Source organism: Anomalospiza imberbis, chromosome 9 (assembly GCF_031753505.1).
Source record: "Anomalospiza imberbis isolate Cuckoo-Finch-1a 21T00152 chromosome 9, ASM3175350v1, whole genome shotgun sequence".
Classification (NCBI taxonomy): domain Eukaryota; kingdom Metazoa; phylum Chordata; class Aves; order Passeriformes; family Viduidae; genus Anomalospiza; species Anomalospiza imberbis.
In genome coordinates, this window is record NC_089689.1 from 30,938,349 (window position 1) to 30,954,065 (window position 15,717).

At 54.8% G+C, this 15,717-nt stretch overlaps 1 non-coding gene across 1 annotated transcript; it reads left to right on the top strand.

The window, feature by feature from the left end:
- Positions 1 to 3,179: 3,179 nt before the first annotated feature.
- TRNAL-AAG (transfer RNA leucine (anticodon AAG)) lies at positions 3,180 to 3,261 on the top strand. The gene has a single exon. It is a non-coding gene; the product is annotated as a tRNA-Leu (tRNA).
- The last annotated feature ends 12,456 nt before the right edge of the window (positions 3,262 to 15,717 follow it).

Below are 15,717 nucleotides of genomic sequence, written 5' to 3' on the forward strand. Positions count from 1 at the left end.
GGATAATGATGATGGACAGTGGATGATGGAAAATTATGGATGATGATGGATGATGGACGATGGATGGGCTGTGCTGCCTAACAATGGCTCAGGACAGCAACAGCAGGAGCAGCTCCACCATCAAATCACAAATGAGGAGAAGTACAGAAGTCTTCCCAAATGTGAGGGTCTTTGTGCAAAGAGGATCCCAAAGATCCTCATTGGTCCCTGGACCCTGCTGGGGTGGATGGGCCGTCCCAGTGGAGGTGGTGCCCCCACACATCCCTGCACTGCAGAGGGTGGAGAGGGTGGAGCCCTGACAGATGCCTTGGATTAATTGGGTTTTCCAGGGAAATGCAGGCAGCTGAGGGCTGGTGGCCCTGGCACAGCCTTCCTTGGTTCCCATTCCCAAGCAGTCCCTCCACATTTGGGAAGGAATGTGCAGCCCTGTCAGCCTGGGCCGTGGCAGAGCTGGGCTGCCCGGGGTTGTCAGGATGTGTGAGCTGCCCTCCCGCTGCCAGAGGCTCCCTGGGATCCTTCCAGCAGGGCTTATTCCCTGGATTTCCCCTGAGCGGTGCTCATCGTACCCCAATAGCACAGACAAGGAGAAGGAGCTGTTAAATATGAATATTAATATGTGAGTATCTTTTCTTTATTAAATGCCCATTTTTGGAAGCTCTGCTCCACTGATGGGTGAGCAGCTCTTCCCCCTGTGCCAGGAGAGTGAATTCTGCACGGGCAGATGGTGATGGGACACGAGGGAATGGTTTTGAACTAAAGAGGAGAGACTGAGATGGGACTTTGGGAAGGAATTCCAGGCTGGGAAAGAGGGCAGGGCCTGGCACAGGGTACCCAGAGCAGCTGTGGCTGCCCCTGGATCCCTGGCAGTGCCCAAGGCCAGGCTGGACACTGGGGCTGGAGCAGCCTGGGACAGTGGGAGGTGTCCCTGCCAGGGCAGGATGGCACTGGGTGGGATTTAAGGTCCCTCCCAACCCATTCCATGACTCTGAGGTACCCTGATGCTCCTCTGAACTCCCAGGGAACTTCTCTGCTCCCAGACCAGTGGGAAAACTCCTTTTCCATCCAACCCCACGGGACCCAGCTGTCCCAGTGCCTGCAGCATCCCTCCCCAGGGATGGGACAAATCCATCCATCCATGGGGTCGGACAAATCCCTATCCCGTGTTTCAGTGGAGTGGGGCCCAGGCTCCCACAAACCCCATTTATCCCCATCCCTCCCTGTCATTTTCAGACTTGGAGATGCAATTCCCACTCCCTCTGTTCTGATTCCCAGTTGATGTTTTCTCTCCAAGGTTGTGCTTACACCAGTGCAAACCCTCACAAGTCAGTTTGCAAATATCCCTTAATGACCTGCTAAAAATACCAGGAATGATTCATCTCCTCATCTATGGAAATGAGAATTATTTGCTCTTGGCAGCTTCTGGCCCTGGGCTGGGCTGCTGCAGAACACAAGAATGAGCAGATCGTGGAATATTGAAGGGGTTTTTCTTCTGTTTCAGGGGAATAAAAACATTTTCTACAAACCCAGTTGGGTTTTCCATGGCCATGGGTGATCCCTGGGGAGGTCTCAGGATTTCTCAAAGCTGCTGTCCCAAATTTGGACAGGGATGTCCAATTTTATTAATGTAATTTTTAGGCAGAAGTATTTAAACAGAAATAATTGTAACCAGGGATATTCCAAACAGTGTTTTTGAGAGCCCTACAAAGGCTCAGTATCTTCTAATATTTTAATAGGGGCTGCATAAATGCCCTAATAAGAAATTAAGGGCTGTTGTAATCACTTCTTTTCAATTGAAATAATCCCATTGTATTTATTAAAGTGGTTTGGGGTTTAATTCCAAACCTCCCCAGCGCTGCAGGAGGTTTATTGGGAAGGTTTCCCAACGCCTGCCACAAAATGAGGTGCAAAATGCCTCAAATCCTGCATGTTCCCAGCTCTCCTGGGGCAGATCCGGGTCCCCAGATCCATGGGATCCCAAATGGAGCTGTAAAACTTCCTTGGGGCTGGAATTTATTTGGGAATGATTTGGCAACTGCTGGCTGGAAATAAATCGACTTTCAGAAACCTGCAGCAGTTTGTGAGTGTCCCCTTAATGAAAATCCAATTATTATCCTCAAATAATCAATTTACTCCTGGAGTTTCATCATCTCTGCAGGGGATCCCTGACCCATCCTGGGATTTGGGTCTAGGGGCTCCTGGGACTGGAGCAACGTGGATCAAAAAACCCCAGGAGCAAGGAATTACAGACATCCCCTTTTTATCACTGGTTATTTTTATAGTTTAAATCAGAATGTGTCCGGGGATAGGAGGATTTGGGAGAAGGTGCCGAGTTTCCAGAGGGAGCTGAGGGAGCTGGGGGGTCTCTCCCGCAGTTCCTACAGCCAGGAGCTGTTCCAGTGAATGAAAAAGGCTGGAAGAGGAGCCAAGTGCAAACATCCCTTTGAAGCCCTGTTTATTGAAATGTGCTTTTATCGCCGTGCTGAGGAAGGAGAAAGTGGCAGTGTTTAACCGCGGAAGAAAAATATTTATGTAACTCCAGAACTTCCCTGGGTCTGGCTCCCAGCACTTGGCAGGAGGTTTCCTGCAGATTTTGGCGCCTTCCCTGGTCCCAGAGCGGCAGTCTGGGATCTCTGTGGGCCACAGAGCCACCGAGCAGCAGCGCTGTCACTGTCACTGCCACCTCAGCCCCTGGTCCCTCTGCATCGCTGGGACTGGGCACGGCAGGAAGGGCACAAATCCAGCACGAAAATCGGGTCTGGGTCTTGTTCAACGGGATGGAGGGAAGGGAAGGGAAGGGAAGGGAAGGGAAGGGAAGGGAAGGGAAGGGAAGGGAAGGGAAGGGAAGGGAAGGGAAGGGAAGGGAAGGGAAGGGAAGGGAAGGGAAGGGAAGGGAAGGGAAGGGAAGGGAAGGGAAGGGAAGGGAAGGGAAGGGAAGGGAAGGGAAGGGAAGGGAAGGGAAGGGAAGGGAAGGGAAGGGAAGGGGCAGAGCAGCGGTCCCGCACTGTAAGGAAGGGCAGGTTTGGGAGGGCTCCGTCCTGCCGGGGAGTTCCTGAGAACGCAGGAGAGCCCAAAGGATCTGCAGCGGGAGAAGGCGGCCGAGGAAGGGCCGGGATGGGCAAGGCGCCGTGCCCAGGGGCGGATCCCGGCTCCAGTGCCATCCCCAGGGAGCGCCCTGCCGGGGTAGTGTGGCCGAGCGGTCTAAGGCGCTGGATTAAGGCTCCAGTCCCTGCGGGGGCGTGGGTTCGAATCCCACCGCTGCCAGCTCTGTTTTGGCGCCTCAGGGACCTGGGCGAGCTCCACAAGGGGCCCCTGGAAATCTCAGGATGTCATCCAGGTGCAGGGGCTGCCCGTGGGGCAGGGCAGGGATCGGATGGATCCATTCGGGATGGGATGGATGGGATATTGGGAAGGAATTCCTGGCTGTGAGGGAGGTGAGGCCCTGGCACAGGTGCCCAGAGCAGCTGTGGCTACTGGACACTGGGGCTGGGAGCACCTGGGACAGTGGGAGGTGTCCCTGCCAGGGCAGGGGTGGCACTGGGTGGCTTTGGGTCCCTCCCGATCCAAACCTGGCCATTTTATGAAGAGCCACAAACAAAACCCTGATTATTCCCCCTGGGCTCAGGTGGGGTTGTCCCATGTGTGCCCCACTGGTGACTGTTCTGTTCTGGGGGCTGAGACACAGCATTAACTCCCTAAAAACGGGTTTGCAGAGATGAGCAGGGCCGAGGTGGAGCTGCTGCTGCTCCTGCCAGCACTGATGGGGCTGTCGCTGCTGAACCAGGGCTGCTCTGGGCTCCAGCCAGGACCTGGTGGGAAGGGGCAGAGGTGAACAAAAGCAGCCTGGCCTAAAACCAGGAGGTCGTGGCAAGGAAAGATTCGTTTTGTGGTTTGGGAGGAGGAGGAGGATGAACACACCTAACACTGAGCCCTGGGGCTGGAACTGGGCAGTTTTCATTGCATCATCTCCACAGGCCCTGCACATGAAAGGAAATTATTTGCAAATTATGGAACGGTTTGGGTAGGATCATCTTGTTCTTTAAGGTCCTTCCCAACCCACACCAGGCTGTGACTTTATGGCATTCCATGGGTCCCTGTTATTTGCTGCTGGATCCAAACCAAAAATGGAGTTCTGTTCTGAATAACAGGGATCCTGTTTCACTGGCTGCTATTGCTGCAACCAAAATCTGGGGTGATTCTGCTCCAAACCCTGTCCCTGACCTCGGCAGCTGCTCCAAGGGAAGGGAAGGGGAGCAGATGACACAGCCAGGGCTGAAAGTCCTTGCACGGCTCCTGCCGAGCCCGTCGTGCTGCTGCAGGAATCCTGGATTCCCTGGATTTAATTCTCGGCGAGCACAGAGCTCCTTGCGGACCGCGCAGCTGTGCAAGCCCTGAATAAATGGAATCCCTGACCTTTGGGGTGTTAATGAGCGCTTTGTTAATGAGCCATCCCCCCGCGGTAACGAGCCGTGCCCGGAGCATCCCTGCCGGAGCAGGAGGAGCTGCGGGAGGCCACCGCCGCTGGTGTCGCACCAGTGTCCCCAGTCGGCTCCTCCGGCCGGGGCACGGAGTTCTGGGAATGCCCCGAGGAGGACGCACGTTTTATCCCGGCGGTTCCTCGTAATTCCCTCCTTGGCCCAGGCCCCCAGGTCACCCCCAAACACTTCTCCTGCCGGGCCGGGGTGCAGAGGAGCCCTGGGTCCAGCACCCCCTGCCCCAGGCCGTTCCTTCCCCCCATCCCGCCCGTGCTCCCCTGTCGGAGCCCAGCACATCCCTCTGGCTGCCCTGGCTGTCTCCAGACCCTGGCAGGGGGCTCGGAGACCTTGGCACGGAGTCAAAAACACCTGTGGCTTTGATTTCAGCCCGTGGGAAAAGCTGCCAACTCTGTATGAGGAATTACAACCCACAAGGGTTTGAGTAGTGTGACAGTTGAACTAACACAGGGTGGAAAAAATGGAATTTTGGGGTTTTTAGAATGGGGTTCAGGGGGACAAGATGGAGGGATTTGGGCGTGTCCTGGCCTTCTTCTCCTTCTCCTTGCCCTCCATGTCTTGCTGTGATGGTGACACTTTTCTGTTGGTTTGAGGTACAGACACACTGTCCAACATAAATGACAGACATTGGCACGTTATTGTAAACATGGCACACGGAGTTTTTGGTATAAAATGTGAACACCGCCCTGAGGACAGACAGAATGCCATGGCCGACCTGCTGGACAGAGCTCAGCAGGGCAGAGAGAGAATGTTCTGGATAAGGGAAAATAAACAACCTTGAGAAGCCGACCCTACGCATCCAGACTCCTCCTTTGGCTGTTGGGCTGGGAAACAAGGACTTTTACACTCTCGGGGTCATCCCAGCACTGCAGACCCTGAGATTCCCCAAGGGAAGAAAATGCTGCTCCTTCTTTCCAGAGTTGCTGAAGAGCAAGAAGCTCATTTTCAGCACAACTCGCAGAAATGATATTAAATATCGACACTGATGAGATCAGCCTGGCTCAGGGCAATATTAATATTAATTGGATTAGGTCGAGTTTAAGAGGAAACCATGTTTAACTTAATGCCTGTAATAAATGAGGAGGAAGGGAGGGGATGGAAGTTTTCCTCCTCTATTAAAAAAAGCCAGAGCAGGACATAAATAACATCTGAGAGATGCCATCGCAGGGGAGGGCCTGCAGGGACCTGCACGGGGACCTCTGAGGTCCCTTCCACCCAAACCATCCCCTGATTCTGTGTCACATGTGGCCAGGAGAAAAGTGTCACCTTGTCCCAGCCACGTCCACAGTGCCACAGCCCTGGCACAGAGATCCCGGCAGGAATTGTGCTTGTTTGGTTACCCGCAGATTTTATTGACTCTTAGACTTTACTTAAAGGGAAAACTTTTTCATTTCAGTGGGTTTTTTAGGCCAGGTCGAGTCTGTGGTCTGAAAGGAGAGATTTAATCCCCCAAATAAATGTGTAGGACCATAACTAATGAGGCCATAATTATGTCCTGTTTAATGCCATTATTATCTCATAATAGTACAAACAGGATGTTCCTGTTCCCCTGGGCAGATTTGCGACGGGAGAATGATTTAACTCCGCTTTTCTGCATCTTTTCTCTGTCAAAAACCTCCGGGGTAATTCATGCAAATGTAGTCGCAGCACCCTGGGCTGTGGAAGGTGGCCCTGCCACCTGGATGTATTGTAAATGCAGGTGAACCCGGAGGGAAGAAATGCTGATGTGTGACTCCAGCTCAGAAGGATGAATGATTTCTTTATTATAACTATGCTATAATATATTAATACACTATTAAAAGGAGATACTGAAACCTTTTTAACTACTATATCTTACTCACAACTGGTGACCCTCTCAAGAGTGCAGCCACAGGTGGGTTGGATTGGCCATCAGCTCAAACAATCCTCACCAGAACCCAACCAAGCAATCACCCCAGGTGAACAATTCTCCAAGCACATTCCACATGGGAAAAACAAGGAGCAGAAATAGAAATTGTTTTCTCTTTCTTCTCTCTGTGCTCCTCTGTGAAAAAATCCTGAGAGAGAGAGAAGAATGTGCCTGCCACAGGATGCCCAAACCTGCCCCACGTGGTCCCCGCTCTGCTGAGGGTCCCCAAAGGCCACGTGAGGGGCTTTAGGGTCTCAGTGCTGCTTTGCAGCTGGAGCCCCTGTGCTGTGTGTGGGGTCGGGGTGGCACCAGCTCTCCTGCCACCATCGCTGGACATTCCCAGGAGTGTCCCACACGGTGCCACTGTGCCTCAGCCCTGCGCTGGGACAGGGAGGTCCCAAACCAGGAATTCCTGAGCTGGGAAGGCCAGATGGGATGGGATTATGGATGCCACGCTCGGCTTTCGCCAGGCCTTGTTTGGAGGCAGAGGAGGTGCTGGAATGAGGCTCCTGATAACCCAAATCCACGGGAATCCAGCTGCCCAGCCAGCCTCCATGGCTCATCCCACGGAGCAGCCTGCTGATCCTGTGCTTCCCCCGTGCTGTGCTGGCAATTCCTCTGCTTTCCAAATGAGCTCTCTTGTCTGAAGGATCCTAAAGACCAGGAGAAGGATAAAAGAGGTGGAATGAGGGGGGAGACATTCCTGCCATGCCCCAAATAATTCCCGTGTCCCTCAGAGGGTGGGAGCTCCTCCTGCTGAAGGCCACGTGCATATTCCTGCAGGCATTTCTGTTTGCCACGGAGCAATAATGGATATTTATGGGCTGCCCACTTGTGCTCACGTCTTCCAGCTGAGATGACGCCGTTCATTTGGGACGGCGTGTGCCCCAAAACCGGGGGGAAGAGCTTAGGAATCCCCGGCTCCCGGGGCTGATGAGGTAAAGCCATGAATTAAATCCCACCTTGGCTAGGCCTGGCTCAGTGGGAGGGATTAAAGGACGAGGTTTTGGGGTGTCATCCTGCACTGATGGATGTTGTGGCTCAGGCTGTTTTATCACAGGCTCATGGAATGTCCTGATGGAAGGGACCCCCAGGGATCACTGATCCAACTCCTGCCCTGCACAGACACCCCAAAATCCCCCCCCTTGCCCGTGCCTGGGAGTGTTTTATGCTGTGTTTTTCCCTGTTTTTCAACCCCCACTGCACCTCCCCTCTACAGGAAAGAATTTCCTCTACCCTGAATTCCTGTTGTTCCACTGCTCCAAGGAGCTGTTATTCATCAAATTCCCTGCTTAAAGAGCTGATTCACATCTCTAATTTATATCATGTCCATTCCTCTGAAAAACACTCCTTAAAGCTCATCCCACTCCCCTGCCATGGCAGGGACACCTCCCACTGTCCCAGGCTGCTCCAGCCTGGCCTTGGGCACTGCCAGGAATCCAGGGGCAGCCACAGCTGCTCTGGGAATTCCATCCCAGCCCCTGCCCACCCTGCCAGGGAACAATTCCCAATTCCCAATGTCCCATCCATCCCTGCCCTCTGGCAGTGAAGCCATTCCCCGTGTCCTGTCCCTCCCTGCCCTGTCCCCAGTCCCTCTGCAGCTCTCCTGGAGCCCCTTCAGGTCCTGCCAGGGGCTCTGAGCTCTCCCTGGATCCTTCTCCTCTCCAGGTGAGCAGCCCCAGCTCTCCCAGCCTGGCTCCAGAGCCTCCTCTGGACTGATTTAGGTGTTTGTTTTTTTTTTTTTTTTTAATTAAATCGTGTCCATAAAGCACTCACAGCAATGCCCTTCCCACTTCAGGGTGCTTATTTTACCAATATTGAGCAAATATTGGCACCTCCTCGGCTGAATTTGTTTAACAAAGGGAACGAGCCTCGCTGGGTGTGGCTCAGGAGCCTCATTAACGGTGATCCTCATTAAGGGCAAGTCTCATTAAGGGCGATCCTCATTACAGATGATCCTCGTTTCTGTTAATGAGCAGCACATGATGAGGGGTTTTGGGGGTTTCTGTCAATGAGGTGTACATGATGAGGGTTTTGGGGAGTTTCTCTTAATGAGCAGCAGATAATGAGGGGTTTTGGGGGGTTTCTGTCAATGAGGAGCACATGATGAGGGGTTTTGGGGGTTTCTGTCAATAAGCAGCACATGGTGAGGGGTTTTGGGGGGTTTCTGTCAATGAGGAGCACATGATGAGGGGTTTGGGGGGTTTCTGTCAATGAGGAGCACATGATGAGGGGTTTTGGGGGTTTCTGTCAATAAGCAGCACATGGTGAGGGGTTTTGGGGGTTTCTGTCAATAAGCAGCACATGGTGAGGGGTTTTGGGGTTGGCTCTGAGCCCCCAGGACAGGGATGGGGGCACTGGGGTGATGCCCCGAGGGTGTCGGGGGTCAGGACAGCCCTGGGAGCGCCGGTGGCCCCCGGTGTCCTCTGGCAGGGCTGTCCCTGCTCCTGTGTGCCCCGTCCAGTGCCAGGAACCTCCCGGCTCCAGGCTTGGATCCCTCTCCCGGCTCCCTCCCTGCCAGGCTGAAGCCCAAGCCCGGTAATTTGTCTTCTCCTGTGGTTTTAAATTGCTCTTGAGAACAAAGCCCCCCAGACTCGGTGGTTAGGGATGCGGTTCCAAGCCGCATTCCCAGCCTGCGGCTCCTGGGCTGGGATGTTTTCCGGGCTCTGGAGGAGCCGGGCTGGGCTGGCAGCTGTGACAGCTCCTGAGCGGGACCAGCCCTCCTGCTGCCACAGCCTCCTTGCAATTCTCAAGGAAGTGCCAGCAGAGGCGGTAAATCAGAACCCCAGTGTGTTTTCGGGGCTGTTTTTCAGTAAATCCCTGGGCTTTGGGGACCCTCTGTGCTCCCGACATCCCAGAGCCCGCTGTTTTTCCATGGCACAGAACCATCCTGGGCGCTCCAGGCTGGCACGGGCACCCTGCCCAGCGCCCGGGGTGAAGAGGAGATAAGCCGGCTCTTGCGGGCGGTGTTTTGGGAACAGCGGGGCCGGGAGAAGCCGCTCGGATCCCGCTGCCTGCGGCTCGCAGGGCCGGCGCTGCCCGGGAGAGCCGCGGGCGGTGCTGGCGCATCCCGAGCTCCCGGCTGGGCACGCCGGGCTTTGGGGAGCCGGGCAAAGGGAAATGGGAAACGGGCAATGGGAAATGGGCAGGGAGAGCCTGCGGGGCCGGCGGGCTGCGGGCACTGACGGCGGCAGGGGGACCGAGGGGACCGGGCTGTGCGGCTCCCGCATCCCGGCTCCAGAATCCCAGTTCCCCATTCCAATCCCCCATCCCAGTCCCATATCTCAGCTCCAGAATCCCGCCCTGCATCCCAGTCCCCCATCCCAGTACTGCATCCCAGTTCTCCCAGTCCCCTATCCCAGTACTGCATCCCAGTTCTCCCAGTTCCCCCATCCCAGTCCCCCATCCCAGTTCTCCCAGTCCCCCATCCCAGTACTGCATCCCAGCCCCTCCATCCCAGTTGCCCCATCCCAGTTCTCCCAGTCCCCATCCCAGCGCTCCCGCGGGAGCTTTGCCGGCTCCTCCCGGTGGATGTGACCTCGCCCCGAGGCGGTGCCCGCTCCCTGCCCCCTCTCTGTGCCCTGGCTCTTTGCTCCCTGCCGGGCTGGCGAAACGCGGACGAAAAATCAAAACCTCACAATTTTAGTAAAGATTTGTAGGGACGGTGTGCTTATTGCAGCGCTGGGCGCACGTGGGAATTGTTTCTCTTTAAAGGACATGTGCGTGTCTGAGAACTTCTGATTTTTTAAAAATTATTATTCTTACTAATTTACATATGCATAGAATTTCACAATAGGTTCATGCATATTCATTCTGCTGATTTTGTTACACTTACAGCTAGTTACACTTGTTCTCAGTTTTTGTCAGAAAGTACAGACAGAACTTCTGGGTCACTCTGCGCTGTCTGTTTCAAGGTCTGAGGAGTCTTTCTTATCTCTTATCTCTTATCTCTTATCTCTTTACCTTGGAAATTCGCATTTTTCCTCCTCAGCTGGGGCAGTTTTGCTAGTGCTGCAGCTACCAGACTAAACAGCAGATTTTACTTACGTTAGCAAGCTCCAAGCGGCACGTTTCACCTAAATCCAGATGGATTTCTGCCCTGTTCAATTTTCACTCTGTCTCATTGGCAGCTCCCTCCCCTCGCCTGCTCGCATTTTCCTCGCAGTTTTTTTGGGTGGAACCGTTTCCCCCAGGGCTGCCGGGGCTCTGATGTGCCTGGGACCAGTTTTGCACAGGCGGCGGCGCCGACACTGCTGGTTTGTAACAGAACGGGTTTGTGGCTGCTGACGGGGGGAAATCAAATTTGGGATTTCCAGATCTCCAGTTTGTAGAATCACCAGGAATTCACACACTGCTGGTGCTCTGGGGGCACCCAGGGAAATGAAGACGATGCTGGAAATAGATCAGTGCATATAACAATAACATTGATAGGTGCAAAAGATGTATTTGATAAAAAGAAAATAAACAATTCCTGTAATTTACAAATGAGAGAAGAACCACATTCCCATCATCTTCATGCTGAACTACTGTATTACATCTGGCACAAATCACACCCAGAGAAGCCATCCTGGGCAAGGGCCAGCACAAGCACTGGGGCAGCCAGAGCTGGGCTCCTGCTCCGGGTGCCTCCGAAGGGTGGAACTGGAATAATTCACCTTGGGACGGGCTGAGGGAGGGTCTGGCTGGGGGGGGGAGGCCCAGCTGGAGCCCTGTGCTGGCTCTGGGGGGAAATGGGAGAGGAACAACTGAGTGTGGCTCGGTGAAATCTCTGGGAATGAACTCGGTGAGGGCTTTGGTGGCCCTGGGTGACATCCAGCAGGGCGCTCTGCCCCAGCTCCCTGCTGCCCGGGAAGGAGCCAGGGCCCCACTGCAAACTGGGGAACGTTCCCTGCTGCGGGAGTCGGGCTCTGGATCGGGGTGGCGGCTGCTGGGAAGGGGCTGGAGCTTGGGGTCACCTTGGCTGGCAAAATCTCAACCCCAAAGTCTTTGTCTGAAACACCCCGGGACCGCAGGGTGAGGGGCAGGGGGGACAACACAAAATCCAGGGGGTTTGGAAGGGGAGTTCTCCACATGTCCCCCAGAGGAGGTGACAGGAGTGGGACATTCCCCGAGACCCTGGAGGGGGCTGCAGCTGCAGCCTCCCGCCAGCACCGGGAATGTTTTATCCCGGGATCAGCTCAGGCTGCCGGGATTTCTGACACTTCCCAGGGCTCCCACTCAGAGCTCCAGGCCGGACACAGGGGGCACTCTGCAGTGCCTGTCCTTGGACACCAGGCTGGGAAGGTCCTGGGCAGCCCAGAGCTCCCTGCTCAGAGCAGGTGGCTGGGCTGGAGACCTCCTGAGCTCCTTTCCAGCAGGGAAGAACCTGAACATCCGGGATTTCAATTTTCCCTGAGGGTATAAAACAACTGTTTCAAATCCATCCTCAGTTCTTGGTTCCCCAAGGCATCTTCTGCAGAATTTATGCTTCTCAGGATCTGGACTCAGGGGAGATGGAACAGCTGATTCATTTAAAAGAAAAAAAATTAAGAAGTTCTTTACGTGTGTCCTCTAATAAAAGTCAAAGTTGTTTTGAAAGCTTTCCTCTGTGAAATACAACCACAGAGAGAAGTGACACATGTTAACAAATCCCTGTATTTTTTATCTGGAAAACTTGTGCACATGGAAATTCCTTCTCCAGGGCCGGGAGGTGTTTTTTTCCTTGCTGGTCCATTGTGAAGGGAATTAATCTCTGTGGCTGTCCCGGGTTTGGGAGCTGCAGAGGGATGGGGTTGAGCTCACCCTTGGCTGGAGATGTCACCTCAGCTGGGGACACTGTGGGGACGCTGGGGATGTCCAGGGACGCTGCTGGGGATGTCCAGGGATGCTTCCGGGGATGGGGCAGCCCCAGCTCCCCCGGCCAGGGCCTGTCCCAGTGCTCCAGGCTCTCCAGGAATCTCCCCAGGGCCCAGCCCTGTGCAGACACTCTGTGTCCATCGCCCCGGGGGAGTTCAGCCTCTCCTGGCTGCTGGTGACTCCCGGAGCTGCCTCAGCTCCCCCTGTGCTGTGCCTCAGGGAAAGCCTCCGACCCTCCCAGCCACGTTTTCCAACTGGTCCCTGCCACCATGCTCAGCAAAGCACATCCCCTTTCACTCCAGGGCTGGGTTCGATGATCCTGGAGGTCTTTTCCAGCCTCACTCCCCAGTCCTGGGGTTCTGCAAGGCCTCCTGTTCAGAGCAGCTTTGTGGGAGAACGTCGTGTTTTCTCTCAACACGTTCAGCTTGAACCTCTTGGGTCTCGTGTGCTGAACCCCCTGGAAAGAGCTGGGAATGGAAAATCTGCTGGAAAATCTGTGCCCTGCACAGGAAAATTGGCACACAGGCTCCAGATAGGAACTGCTAAATAAACTGAGACACAGAAATAAACGGAGAGGAGGCAGGAGGGCTCGTGTGCCACTGCTGCTGTCCCCTGCTCCTGGGGACATTCAGCTCCTCTCTGTGCCCCTCCTGCTGGAGCCAGGCTGTGGATTTGAGGGCAGAGAGGGCACAAGGGCATGCCAGCAACTGGGGTGGTGTCCCCTCCTGGCTGGGCTGGGCTGGTGCTGCCCAGCTCCGCTCCCTCCTGTGTGGGGACAGACAAGCCTGGGCACCTCGGCTCTCCCGCTGTCCCACGGGTGCCACTGGGACCTCAGAGCCCCCAGCCTCGATTCCTGCTCCCCCCAGGGCTGTCCCAGCCCCGCGCTCAGCCAGCAGCAGCAGCACAGTCTCCTCTGCACTGGGACACGGCCCTGGCACCCCAGGGCTTCCCCTGGGCTGGCTCCTGGCACCTGAGCCCCAGATGTGCCAGGGAGCACCCCCAGCTCCGGGGTGTGACACCCCAGCAGCCCAGGAGTGTCCCCTGCTCTGTGGCACCGAGGCCACCCCGAGCTCGGAGTGCTGGTGCTCCTGCACTCCTGGGACTGTCACATTTCGTGTATCTTGGCAGGATATCCAGGAGAACAGAACCTGGCTCCCTAACAAGGGGAAAAACTTGTGTTTTCTTTGTATTTATTTATTTTAAACAACTTCCTCTGCTGCTTTCCATCCCCAGTGCTGTACAGAGATCCTGCTGAACCAAACACTGTTGTTGATTTTCGGGGACAAAAACAATCTCCTGGTGCTGCAAGCCCTGGTGAATGTCCCCAGAACCCAGCTCTGGAAGAGCTTTCAAACCGCTCCCATGCCTGCAGGCTCCTCTGTCCCCTCCTCCATCCTGCATCTTACAAAATCAGAAGCAGCAACCTTCCAGGCTGGCCAGAAGGAATAAACCCCACGGGACAGCTCAGGAGGCTGGGTTTAAATCAGGCCATTTCCCAGAGGTCTGAGGTGGAAGGGCAGGGAGTGTTCCCGGGATCGTTGGTGATGGAGGTAACACCAGTGTGATTTTTGCTGCTGTTTCGGGCTCGCAGGCTGGGGCAGGATGGACCCCTAATGTAAACACAGATGAACCCGGGGGAAGAAATGCTGATGTGTGACTCCAGCTCAGAAGGATGAATGATTTCTTTATTATAACTATGCTATAATACATTAATATACTATTTAAATGAGATACTAAAACTACAAACCTACTTGTTCTAACTGCCATATCTAACTCCTCACAACTCGTGACCCTCTCTGAGTGCAGCCACAGGTGGGTTGGATCGGCCATCAGCTCAAACAATCCTCACCAGAATCCAACCAAGCAATCACCCCAGGTGAACAATTCTCCAAAAACATTCCACATGGAAAAAACAAGGAGCAGAAATAGAAATTTTCTTTTTCTTCTCTCTGTGCTCCTCTATAAAAAAATCCTGAGAGAGAGAAGAATGTGCCTGCCACAGACCCCTGCCCACTCAGCACATTCCTGTGGCTGAGGGGCCTGGGGACATCAGCTCACACTGAGAATTGTCCTCTGGCAGCCCCGGGGACAGGGCCAGGGGCACAGCTGAGACACGCTTCAGTGCCAGGGCTGAGGGGGAAGGGGAGAAAAGGAGGCCCTGGCACAGGTGCCCAGAGCAGCTGGGGCTGCCCCTGGATCCCTGGAATGCCCAAGGCCAGGCTGGACACTGGGGCTGGAGCAGCCTGGGACAGTGGGAGGTGTCCCTCCCATGGCTGGGGTGGCACTGGGTGGGATTTAAGGTCCCTCCCAACCCAACCCAGTCTGAGATTCCATAATTCTAGAACCCTAAATTAATTTGGGAGAGGGCTGCACCTGTTGCTGGAGATTGGTTGATTATCTGTTTATTTATCTCTCTATTTTTTAATTGCATTTCCAGCCAGCCTCTCGCTGAGCAGACCCAGCTGAGGTCCAGCAGAATCCCTCGAGCAGGAGCCCAGGAAAATGCAGAGCTCCAAGGCTGGGAGCTGTGAGGCTGCCCTGGTGCCCTGCAGAGCCTGGCAGGGCTGCCTGGGCAGGGCTGGGCTCTGAGCTCAGCCTGGGATCAGCTCAAAGCACTGCCTGTGTGCTGAGGGGCTGCTGCTGCAGATCCAGTCCCACATTCACCTTCTGCCCTTTTCCCTGCGCTCCTGGCTCTCTGCGGATGCTCCCAAGCCGTCCCTGGATCCCTGGAGCTCCAGGCCAGGCTGGAGCAGCCTGGGACAGTGGGAGGTGTCCCTGCCATGGGATGAGATGATCTGCAACACCCCTCCCAGTCCAAACCAGTCTGGGATTCCCTGTTTCTGGGTAATCCCCTCTTTCTGAAAATGGCCAAAAGCTTTTGCCAGCTTTGCTGCTTCAGCTCCACTTGCAGCCCTGTTCCCTTCCCCACACTCCCAGATTCCCTCCCTGTGCTCCAGTGGAAGCCTGCAGGCAGCTCCTGGCCCTGGATCCTGACGGACATCCGGGCCATGGGATGGCCCCACACCTGCCCAGGGACTGAGTGGGGTGGAAATAAAAGAGCTTAAAAAGGTAAATCCTGATCAGAAAGCAAAGAATGTCCTGTGGAGAGAAAATGGGGGAGAAACTGGATGGAATTATCCAGATGGAGAACCCTGAGCTGCTCTGCCATAATTGGTATTTATGAACCAGGGGAGAGCACTGGCACTGCTGATGTTCAGTGCCATGGCAACTGCTGCTTCCAAAGGATCAATAAATAAACAAATGGAGAGAAATAAATGGCAATAAAGGCAGGATGTGGGGGAGCAGTGCCTGCTCCTGCTGTCCCCAGGTTCAAGTGCTGCACAGAGAGAGGAATAAACTGCTGGAAGCCAAACTGCAGCTGGAATTGCCTCAATCTGTTTATTTTCCATACCTGGGGGAGCTGCAGGGGTGGAGGCCAGGCTGACACAGCCACAGCACCCCTCAGCAGCTGCTTTTAGGGGCTTCAAGCATTTCAGATTCTGA